General features: G+C 44.2%; 1 protein-coding gene across 1 annotated transcript in view; it reads left to right on the forward strand.

The window, feature by feature from the left end:
- Positions 1–917: 917 nt before the first annotated feature.
- LOC120033176 (ras-associated and pleckstrin homology domains-containing protein 1-like) overlaps positions 918–12,303 on the forward strand; it is an 83,875-nt gene continuing 72,489 nt past the window's right edge. Inside the window, exon 1 of the mRNA XM_038979459.1 lies at positions 918–1,238. The gene's annotated coding sequence lies outside the window, so the exon portion shown is untranslated. The remainder of the gene's footprint in view (positions 1,239–12,303) is intronic.

Raw genomic sequence — 12,303 nt, forward strand, 5'->3', positions numbered from 1 at the left:
GAGAGGACAGGTGTTCGGCAGGAGGGAGCGAGGGACAGTGTGTGCTTGCGTAGCCCTAATAAGGATTCCGGTACACGGGAGCACACGGTGTTGCCTCCACCTCCCGGAGTAGCTAGCGGTATGCGGTGGCGACACCGGTAGACGTATCCTTCGCCCTCGGTTTTCTCCGGTACACCGCAGGTGGGTGTGACGCCGTGTGTTAGCTAACTAGTAAGCAAGCAACTTAGTTAACACACGGTGTCGCCCCAGCCTCCTCCTGTGGTGTTAGTGACAGTGTCCTTGGCCCCCGCCTGTCAGTTTTCTCCGGTACACAGCAGGCGTTAGGCACAATCACCCCCCTTACAAGCCACGGAGTCGCTCACGCCTGCAGTGCTAGCGGGAGGCAGGGATGACGTGTAGACAGTGTCTCTGTCAGACATGGTTTTCTTGGGTTCACAGCAGGCGGGAGGAGGGTGCGACACCGTGTGTTTGCTAACTAGCTAGTTCGCTGTACGGTTTCCTGCAGTTCTGTTAACGACTGGGAGGGAAGGACACTGTCCAGCTGGCAAAGACGACTCGGGTACACAGGAGGCGTGGTTGAAAAAAACACCGAAAATATTTCCCTTTTGACCCACATTCGAAAGTGCCACAAGACATACATACCCAAGCATGAAGATGTCGCGCTTGGAGGGGGGCCTTCATACAGGAACCAATGGGTACTCGAGGGGGGTGGGGAGGGCGTTAATGCAGAAACCAATGGGATGCTCGAGGGGGGGTGTTCGTGAAGGAACCAATGGGATGCTCGAGAGGGGGGAGTGTTCGTGAAGAAACCAATGGGATGCTCGAGAGGTGTGTTCCTGCAGACGCAGAAATGCCCACATGCAGGAACGCCCCGAATTTCGTGCTGCAGTTGCATACTAGTACACTAGGTTGGAGAGGCGCTTGCTCACTCCCAGGATAGATGAGTCGAGCCCAATTCTGGGCTGGACAGGAAACAGGAGACGCATAGCGTGCCTCACGCAACAATCCTGGGAAAGAGAATGAGGATGGGAGTATGTATGTGTTTGCATGTCGAGCTGTTAGTTTAAAAAATATGAGGACAACGGGCACTACAATTATTTCAACTGATTCACAGAAGCGTGTTATTTCGACCATTAATTCACGGTATTTGGAACAAATCTCGTGATTACTGCCTTTGGTTTTCATCATCCATTGGGCTGAACACAGAAGAGGAGCCGCTGTTAAATCCCAATTTGACTGTAAGTGGATTTTGAAATTAGCTTTTCTCACCGCCAGATGTGTTTAGGATTTATTTATTTATTGATAAAACCTAACAGTCTACTTAACAAAAAATACACGAGTTACGGTGTACCAGCCTAGGTGATCCTTATTGTAGCGTCCACACGAAGAAAGGGCCGGGAGACGGGGAATTGATAGCCTGCTGGGTGTGAATTGTTTGTTGAGGAAGGGTAGTTGATTGTATAGGACCTAACATTTAAATATGGTTGTGTTTTTAGATAAACATTTACCTTTTTATAAACCCTATGATGTCAAAGCTATTGGTCTGTTTGAAAGAGTTCTATGCTTTTGCGGTGTTCTTATGCGGCCATTGAACACTCCTTGGATAAAGGGTGTGTGTGGCTGGCCAGACTAGGGAACACCACAGACTGACCATAACCTATTGAAAAACATAACTGGACAACTGCTGTTAGGTCGTCATACTAGTGAATGTTTTTTAAAATTATAAACAGGCCGGGATACAAAGTAGCACTGTCTGACACTGTCTGTGAATTGATTCTATGAATGTCAGTTGATGATGGTCAAGGATGGGTAAAATGTTTATATGCAAATTTTATGACTTCATCGTCTCTCATCAATGTCGATTTGTGTAACGGAGAATAGCCTACTGCGCAATGTCATTTTCAGCGACATGATAGGCCTACTGCCTCGTTGAACAACGATATTACTGCCAGTGTCCCCACCCTGTTTAGACTGGTCTCGGACTAGACATAATAGTAAACGTAAATCTGGGACACCAAATGTGTATGTATATGTATAGCATGGATACTCGAGGTTGAATTGCATTGAATTCTGTGTCTGGCAGAAATTAGCGTTTGAATCAGGAAAGTTTACTCTCACGATTTCTACAAGCCATAATGTTTAATACAATTATATATTAACATACTTTTACCGGTTATTGTGGCTGGTCCTTTCGGTGGTAGGAATGTGAGATGATACATCCACAGGAAAGTATAATTACATGAACTGTTAAAAGCATTGGTAGTGCATTCATATTTATATCACCTGAAGCATGCTCAGTAGATACAAATGAATGCACACTTGCTGAGTTCGTGGACGTGTTTACATGGTTCTGCACATGCTTCAGCTGATAGAAATCTGAAAGCACTACCATCACTTTGAAAAGTTGATGTAATTATATGTTCCCTGTGAATATATTGTCTCCCATTCCTGGACATATAACGCAAACGTCTAGCAACCCAAATGTTGTCTGTACAAATCTCATCATGGACAATTAGCATCTACGAACCTTTTCGCTACTTTGCATGTTAGCTAACACTAAACCTTTTAGCTAATACTAAACCTTTTAGCTAACTCCTAAACCTAACCCCTAGAGCTAACATTAGCCAGCTACCTAGCAAAAATCTATTTAATCAATTTTAGCATACGGCTGTAACATAACAAAATGTAGAAAAAGTCAAGGGTTCTGAATACTTTCCAAAGGCCTGAATGCCACACGTCAGGTCTGGAGGAAACCTGGCACCATCCCTACAGTGAAGCATGGTGGTGTCAGCACTCAGGACCTCAGACTGGGGTGAAGATTCACCTTCCAACAGGACAAAGACCCTAAGCACACAGCCAAGACAACACAGGAGTGGCTTCGGGATAAGTCTCTGAATGTCCTTCGATCAGACTTGAACCTGATCAAACAGCTCTGGAGAGACTTGTAAATAGCTGTGCAGCGACGCTCCCCATCCAACCTGACAGAGCTTGAGAGGATCTGCAGAGAAGAATGGGAGAAACTCTCCAAATACAGGTGTGCCAAGCTTGTAGCGTCATACCCCAGAACACTCAAGGCTGTAATCGCTGCCAAAGGTGATTCAAGAAAGTACTGAGTAAAGGGTCTGAATACTTATGTAGATTTGATATTTCAGTTTTTAAACCTGTTTTTGCTTTGTCATTATGGGGTGTTGTGTGTAGATTGAGGGAAAACATACATTTTAGCCTAAGGCTGCAACAAAGTGTGGAAAAAGTCAAGGGGTCTGAATACTTTACAAATGCACTATATTACAGTACTAACATTTATTTATTTTTTAACTGGTACCGAGCTACCTTCAGGCGAGTCTTGTGAGGATTGTGGCCATCAGAACCGACGTGTTTGTGTCTCACCGTTTCCAAAAGAGGGGTCATAAGTGTGTAGCCCAAACTGATTGAGGGGAAAAAAGCTATTTAATCAATTTTAGAATAAGGCTGTAAGATAACAAAATGTGGCAAAAAGTCAAGGGGTCTGAATACTTTACCAAAGCTGTGTGTGTACAGTACCAGTCAAAAGTTAGGACATACCTACTCATTCAAGGGTTTTTCTTTATTTTACTACTCTACATTTTAGAATATTTGTGAAGGCATCAACACTATGAAATAACACATAGGGAATCATTATTCTACAAAGTAGAAAATAGTAAAAAATAAATAACCTTACAATGAGTAGGTGTGTCAACTTTTGACTGGTAATGTATGTATATGCGTGTTTCTTGGCTAAATAGAGCCTGTGGTTCAAAGACAAACACAGAATTGAGAGTATGACTGAGTTTCCCCGCTCGTAGCTTCAGACAGACATTCACACGGTTAAGGTAATGACCCTTCATTGAACGTAGAGTTCATTGCTCCTCTTTGCAAAGAGGAGCAGAGTGCAAGGCCTCTCACTGGATGCCATTATGTACCCAGGGTGCCAATGCCTGCTAAAATATCAGAACAAACATTTGTTGGGTGGGCGTTTTTTACTCTGTTTTCCCAGCCCTACTAGAGGTTTCTTATTGATGAGCTCTTTCTTGCGAGGAGGCACAGGCTCTGCTGGCACGTGGTAAGATTGCTAGTGAAATGAAGCCTACTGGGTGACCCTGATGAGAACTTATAACACCTATTTGTCCAACATTTTATGACCATATGGTATTTTTCAGGCAAGCATTTCATGTAGCTTACTGTACCTCCACAAGGCCCCGGAAACACTGAAACTGCCCTAATCTCTGTGGGGACAGAGCAGTAACCTTTCTATAGGCAGTGCCAGCAGCATACCACCCTGCATCCCACTGCTGGCTTTCTTCTGAAGCTAAGCAGGGTTTGTCCTGGTCGGTCCCTAGATGGGAGACCGGATGCTGCTGGAAGTGGTGTTGGAGGACCAGTAGGAGGCCCTCTTTCCTCAGGTCTAAAAAAAAAATTATATATATATATCCCAATGCCCCTGGGTAGTGATTGGGGACGCTCCACTGTGTAGGATGCCGTCTTTCGGATGGGACGTTAAACGGGTGTCCTGACTCTCTGTGGTCACCAAAGGTCTCATGGCACTTATCGTAAGAGGAGGGGTGTTAACCCTGGTGTCCTGGCTAAATTCCCAATCTGTTCCTCATACCATCACGGTCACCTAATGATTCCCAGCTTACAATTGGCTCATTCGTCCCCCTCTCCCCTGTAACTATTCCCCAGGTCGTTGCTGTAAATGAGAATGTGTTCTCAGTCAACTTACCTGGTAAAATAAATAAAATAAAGTCCTATCACCAAAGTAAATTGACCAACAGAACGTGGGTGTATTCATTAGTGCAACATGTTTTGCAAGGAAAAACGAAATTAAGAATTTGTTATTGGACACATTCAGGTAGGTCCCTCCCCATTTTGGGCCTGTTTGCTTTAGTTTGGTTCTTGGTGAATACACCCCAGTTGTGGGCCAGATGATGACAACCAACTAGCTGTAGGTGGTTTCATAGTTTTCTAGTGAACACTGTTTACATTTACAAGGACAGCAAGTAGCAGGAGTTGTGGTTTCACTTTTGGCATGACCGCGATTTCACTGTCATGCCAAAAGAACAGATGGAAAATAATGGAAGGCATTGCATAAGTGAGGTGTTGTGCATATCACAACAAAGATGTATCCATTCTTAAGTTGACCCCTACCTCCTGTTCACTTTTGGGGTTCTGAAAGAACTTGCCTTTCAATAGGCTAGATTGAATTTTTGTAATTATTGCTTATATGCCTATACAGTCCTCACAGATCTCCACGTGTCTAGGGCAGTGTTAATCACTATTTTTTGTAAGGGAGCCACTTTGTCAGAAAACCACACATCTTTAATTTGTTGTACTTTTTCTTCTAATATTATCAAGCAATTGTTTTTATGTACAGCACATCATAAATATATACACACACCACATGAATAAGACCCATATTATTATTTTTTTTATTTTATTTAACCTTTATTTAACTAGGCAAGTCAGTTTAGAACAAATTCTTATTTACAATGACGGCCTAGGAACAGTGGGTTAACTGCCTCGTTCACAGCTGTCACGTTGTTCTCCAGCTCTTCCCCCCTCATTTTCATTGTCAATAGATTTATGTTTTTTTATTTTTTTTACAATAAATCGATCCATGTCTACCAGACAAAATGAACTAGTAGCAAACTGATATGGGTCAGTCGCTGTAGCTGTGCAGTTGAGTTCTATTTCGGCCTTTCTGTTCAACAGCTGCGCTATACTGACATCTATCTGCCGTCCAGGGAACAATGTATACATTCAATGAAATGATTCAGGCCTGCACTAAACACGTTGAATTGAAATTGTATCATTGTTATGTATTATGAATGGAAAATAGGATAATCACTGTGAGCTGCAAATGAAGGGTACCGCTGGTCTAGGGGTAGTGGCTGGTTGACTTGAGATGGCGGCTTGATTGTCAGGATCTTCAGTCAGTCTCGCCAATAGATGTTGTGTGGTTTTGTTTCTGAAGAATTGAATGAAGGATCGCATTGCAACTTGCAGCGGTATGGCCACATTATTTTGAATGGCCAAAGCACTTTGTGTTCTTTGGGGCTGATGTAGCCCGGGTGGTGTTCATTAGTTCAAAACGTTGTGCAACAAATGTAAACGCGCTTCTTATTTGAAAAATCCAGGTAGTCCATTCCCATTCCATTTAGTGCCTACTGAACACAACCCAGGCTTTGTGCACGTAAACAGCACCATCATGGTTTGTTTTCCATTGATTGGGGGGGGGGACCATCTGCCAGGAGGAGCTGGTTAGTGTCCCAAATGGCACCCCATTCCCCATGTAGTGCACTACTTTTGACCTGGGCCGATAGTGCTTTGATCAAAAGTAGTGCAATATATGGGGGATAGGGTACCATTTGGGATGCAAGCCTGGTGTCATTTTAGTTTTCTCTTCTTTTTTTCCCCCTTCTTTTTTTTAAGGGCAGATGTAAGGGAGTTCAGTGTTCCACTGTTTCCCGAGGCCAGGGAGGGAGAAGTGGGAGGAAAATGAGAGACTGCATGTCTGAGAGGAAACTGCGGAGCACAACAAAATCCACACAGCTTACAGCCACTGCATGGTTTTCCAATTCACTACTTTTGTTTAAAAAAAACATGTTCTCTACCTTGTCTGCTCCCATATTTATATCACCCTCTTCCCTTTCATGTCCCGGTGAAAGTAGTTTTTAGTGGTAAAAAGGTACCACCTGTTTTTTGAAAAAAAAAGAATCCCACCTACCTCTTTCAAATATACGAAAATAACGGAAAGGCCTCTGTGTACAAGGTGCTATACAGTAGGGACAAGGAAGCCACATATAACTAACTCCCTCTTGCCTTTTTGTGTCTGTGTTCCAGTGAAAGTAGTGAAGCTGCTGATCAGATGACAAAAGCAGTCCCAGCTTGGTTAATGATCCCTAGGGACAGGGAGTGAGGAGGGGGTAAAGGCTGTTCCCTTAGGGGTGGAGTGGGGTGTTGCACGTGTAGAAGGCCCTCTAACCTGCCACATGTCCCTGGGCGCAAAAGGCAGCCGACTAGCTAAAACACAAAGAGCAACAATGGCACTGAGATGACGGGTGTAGGTTTAACCAGGATCTGTTACACCCAGAGGGGGTGTGGGGTGGCGGGGGCACTTCAAAGATACTCATAACTTACTGTGATAAAGAGCTAGAGGGGTGGCGGGGGGGGCTCTGATGGTGCCTGCTGATAAAGGAGGTATCCCTGCTGCAAGTGCCTTGGGCAGGGTTGTGGGTTTGGGAGAGGGCGTGGTAGGAGCCTGAGAAGGGCAGCTGGCGCCGTGGTGCCCGACCGAGTGCCACCCTCATATACCAACCAGGGCCCACCCTGCTTGGATGTGCGATACCATTTCTAGGCGTGAGTTTCCCCTATTATAGTCTGTCCTGGTACATGGCCTCTGTCTCCATAGGTCCCGTAGTGTTTATAGAGCATTTTCTTGACCTTTGATGACAGCTGCAACGGCCATTTTGGAACAAAGGCAGCCAGCCACCTGCCTGCCTGCCCCGGGTCTCCTCCTATGGACCGAGAAGGAGATTTTCACTGACCAATTGTTCACGGAAATGTACAAAATCCAAGTCTAGATGACTCCATGAAATGAACAAGAAAATCAGTGTTTTTCATTTGCATAATGTTGTTTGATTGATACAGTAATTCACATGTGCGTCGTTTGATTTCTTTGCAATAAGAAATGAACAGGGGTTCTTATCTGAATGTTTTAAATGGATCAGGAGCACACATCTGTGGGTCCATATCTAGATCATGTTTTCAGACTGTTAGAGGGCTGGTGTTCAGACTCTGTTCAGTCTGATTGGAACGGGCAGAAAGAGGGCACCCTTGCCTGTGTTGAGGGGAATTCATCTGGGTCCTCATTTAACAGGAGAGCTCAGGTGATGCTATGCAGGCCGCACAGGAGAGATGAACAAAGTGATGCAAAGTGTTGTCCCACAATGAAAGGAAATGCTCTCTCTACCCCATAAGTCCTTTCTCTCTCCACCCCCCCCCACTCTCTACCATCTGTCCCTCCCTCTCTCTCTCTATGTAGTGTCATTATAAGCAGCTTAGGTAGTTATTAATCAGTCAGTAGCATGAGTACAATGGTGGCTGGTTAAGGCTTCCGCTTAGGTTCAGCTGGTCCGAATGAGCTGAAATAAAAGATCCCAGATGTTTTCCATACGCACAAAAAGCTTATTTCTCAAATTTTGTGCACAAATTTGTTTACATCCCTGTTAGTGAGAATTTCCCTTTTGCCAAGATAATCCATCCACCTGACAGGTGTGGCATATCACGAAGCTGATTAAAAAGCATGATAATTACACAGGTGAACCTTGTGCTGGGGACAAAAGTCCACTAAAATGTTTTCACACAACACAATGTCACAGATCTCTCATGTTTTGAGGGAGCGTGCAATTGGCATTCTGACTGCAGGAATGTCCACCAGAGCTGTTGCCAGAGAATTAAATGTTAATTTCTCTACCATAAGCCCCCTCCAACGTCGTTTTAGAGAATTTGTCCATCCGGCCTCACAAACGCAGACCACGTGTAATCAGCCCAGGACCTCAACATCCGTCTTCTGATGGAACTGGGGGTTTGCACAAACTATGAATTTCTGCACAAACTGTCAGAAACCGTCTCAGGGAAGCTCATCTGTGTGCTCGTCGTCCTCACCAAGGTCTTGACCTGACTGCAGTTTGGCGTCGTAACCGACTTCAGTGGCCAAAGGCTCACCTTCAATGTCCACTGGCACGCTGGAGAAGTGTGCTTTTCACAGATGAATCCTGGTTTCAACTGTACTGTGCAGATGGCAGACGGTGTGTGGGTGAGCAGTTCGCTGATGTTAACGTTGTGAACTGAGTGCTCCATGGTGGGGTTATGGTATGGGCAGGTATAAGCTACGGACAACGAACACTATTGCATTTTATCGATGGAAATTTTAATGCACAGCGATACTGTGAAGAGATCCTGAGGCCCGTGCCATTCATTCGCCGGCATTGCCTCATGTTTCAGCATGATAATGCACTGCCTCACGTCGCAAGGATCTGTACACAATTCCGGGAAGCTGAAAATGTACCTGTTCTTCCATGGCCTGCATACTCAGCAGACATGTAACCCATTGAGCATGTTTGGAGTGCTCTGGATCAACGTGTACGACAGCGGGTTCCATTTCCCGCCAATATCCAGCAACTTTGCACAGCCGTTGAAGAGGAGTGGGACAATGTTCCACAGGCCACAATCAGCCTGATCAACTCTGAATGAGATTTTGCGCTGCATGAGGCAAATGGTGGTCACACCAGATACTGACTGGTTTTCTGATCCACACCCCTACTTTTTGTATTTTATTTTTAAGTTATCTGTGACCAACAGATGCATATCTGTATTCCCAGTCATGTGAAATCCATAGATTAGGGGCTAATTTATTTCAAATAACTGATTTCCTTATGAACTGTAACTCTGTAAAATCTTTGAAATTATTGCATTTATATTTTTGTTCAGTGTAAGATAATAAGAACCGGTCATTAATTTAGACGTTTTTGCAGAGATCTTAGTCGCTCAATTTTACGTCTAACTAAGATGTTTGGTGCAGTATTTCTCAAGTGAAAAAATGTGCTTGAAAACGAGTCGTCTATCGTTGAATGACAACAAAACACTTAATTGAAGAATCCCTACTGTTGACCAATGACCAACGAAGGGGCGTAGACGGCTCTGAACTTCAGCTTGCCTCAAGTAAAAAATGTGTGCACAACCACCTGAAAAAACCCTTACCGAAGACCAAAATGTTGTCATCATATATGAACAAACCGCTTCGGATAGGAAGCATGCAGACGGCTTTAGCCTGTGTCCTGAAAGGCCCCCCTCTGTTAGCTACAGGCAGATGGCCTATGCTCGCTCCTCAAGTGATCCAGTCAGTGTTGACATTAGTGTCATGTGACAGGATGTTGGGGAAACCTGAACTCGTCCAATAATAAAATGGTTTCTTTGCAAAACGTTTTTCTACGGTTTGCACTAATGAGTACGATCCAGGTCTGAAGTACAGAATGGCTGCACTCCAAAACTGAAAAGGTCTCTCCTATGGCCCATCTCTTTTACCTCACTGATTCTTCAAGGCACGGTAGCTCAAGAGGCAATGAAGCCTTGACCCATGGCCAAGTCCAAGTAAGCATTATGGCTGCTTTCCCATCATAGCATAGGTCTAATAACCTAAAGGTTGTGCTCTTCCGTATTGCTTTCACCTAACCAGTACGGGAAACAAAATACAAAGTTATATTTGTAGCCGAGCCAGTGTATACTATTGGTTTCTATTGGCAGTTTTTATGTGAAATGGCGTGGATGTAGATTTTTTTGGCCTTAGATTGTGCTCTGCCTGGAACCACTGATTTGGTCCATTGGGTCTAGTTGAAAGTGTTCGAGCCCAGCCTGTGCTGGGTTCTCCGATCTGGTTGTGTCCCAAATGAGCTCTATGGGGCCGGGGGAGAAGTATTGACCTATGTAGGGAATAGGGTGCCATTTGGGGTGCAGACTGTCCTCTTTCCCTCCAGTGAAAAGTTCTGTTCTGAGTGACCTCACATGACCTCTGTGATGTTTTCTTCATTGCCATGGAAACGGGCTGTCTCCCATCAACCAGGTGGGATTGACATCACTATCCTTCCCATCCTGTGTGCTCGCTGCTCTCCCCTCCCAAAGTTCAGCTGGTTCTCATGGAACACTGACAGCAGCACTGACGTGCGTGTTTATGTATGGGGTGGTAGGGAGAAGCCAAGATTGACGTGAGGAGAGGGAGACGAGGAGAAAGAACAGCACAGGGTGTGTGTGACTGTTGATATGGAATGGTAGAGAGAAGCCAGGATTTGCGTTTGACTGTGCGCGGACTCGGCGAACTCTAGTATCAGGTCATTCGCGGTGCAGATTAAGCTAGCTCTTCCACTCACCCCTCTGCGGAAGTCCTCCGCTATTTATCCTACCCATAGCTGTGTTTGCTCTGTTTCCCCTGAGTGTTCTCTTGGTCACATTCCTTTTAAATCCTCAGGGAACTGTTTTTGTACTGTGAACACATGCATTTTTGTAGACGTGTGTTTGTGATTCAAAGGGAAACGATTGCGCAATTGTCTTTCTTTGGGACACTCTCTGCTCTAGTCTATTGGTGTTTTGTGTGTGGTTATGTTGAGTATGTATGGGCGACTCTCTCTTACCATAGCACCTAGACATTAGCTACATGGGTGATATCAAGTGAAGGTACACTTTAGCAAAACGTTTCGCAACGGAAATTGACAAGTTCAGGTAGTACCCTTTCCCATTTTCAAAAATGTTTCACCAGATTCACAGGGAGCACATTACAAAGGTTGAAGAAGCAGGACTCCAAGCAGCAGCTCCATACTACTTGCCTTAGAACCAGAACTGATACTGGTTGTAAGGGTGTGGAGGGTCTGTGGGTGGCTAGTGATCATTTTATTGGATTCCTCATGTCTTACTCATTGTTGGGAAGAATTATGGTCCAAATCGGATGTTAGGTACTCATATTTATTTTTGATTTAAATGAATCCTATTCATTTTTAAAATGGCCAATTTTTGGGTGCAATCAATCAGCTTAATTTCTCCAATCAAATTATATTTCAACAAAATAATGTTTCAGGAATGATCTCATCAGTTTCTAACTACAGAAACGATTTCAGAATCTTAGATGGTGGGTGACAAAATCCTCTTGTCTGTTCAAAGATGTAGTTTTGTCCACTGTTTCTCTTATAGTAGCCTCTATATTATGAGCTGAGACTGGGCTCAGGCAGTATAGAATAGAAAACCTGCATTATCCATTAAAGATACACAACTTGCCTTCACGTTCTTGGCTTTCCAGGCAAATATGACCTATTTAAAACATGCAAGATGCATTACACACATTACTCTCTTCACATCTGTTGTAGAAAAAAGCTTTCATTTTCCAGATATGGGCAAAGGCGCATACAGATGGGATTGATTTTTATTTTATGAGGATCCCCGTTCGCCGACGCCAATGGCGACAGCTGGTCCTACTGGGGTTCGACACGTAACGAAAACGACATAACAGACAGAAGACTTTACAATTGACATGCATTTAAAAACATGAACCTGTATTGTGCGCGTGTGTGTTTGCATCGATCAGTTACACATACATGTCAGTAAATACACACGACAAGTAGATCACGTGGGGTAGAGGCCTTGTGCCGTCAGGTGTTGCTTTATTTGTAAAAAATAAAATAAATCGTTTGCTGTTCACCTGCGCTATATGAGATGGATGGGAGTTCCGTGGAATCATGGCTC

This window comes from Salvelinus namaycush, chromosome 40, assembly GCF_016432855.1.
Source record: "Salvelinus namaycush isolate Seneca chromosome 40, SaNama_1.0, whole genome shotgun sequence".
NCBI classification, from domain to species: Eukaryota; Metazoa; Chordata; class Actinopteri; order Salmoniformes; family Salmonidae; genus Salvelinus; species Salvelinus namaycush.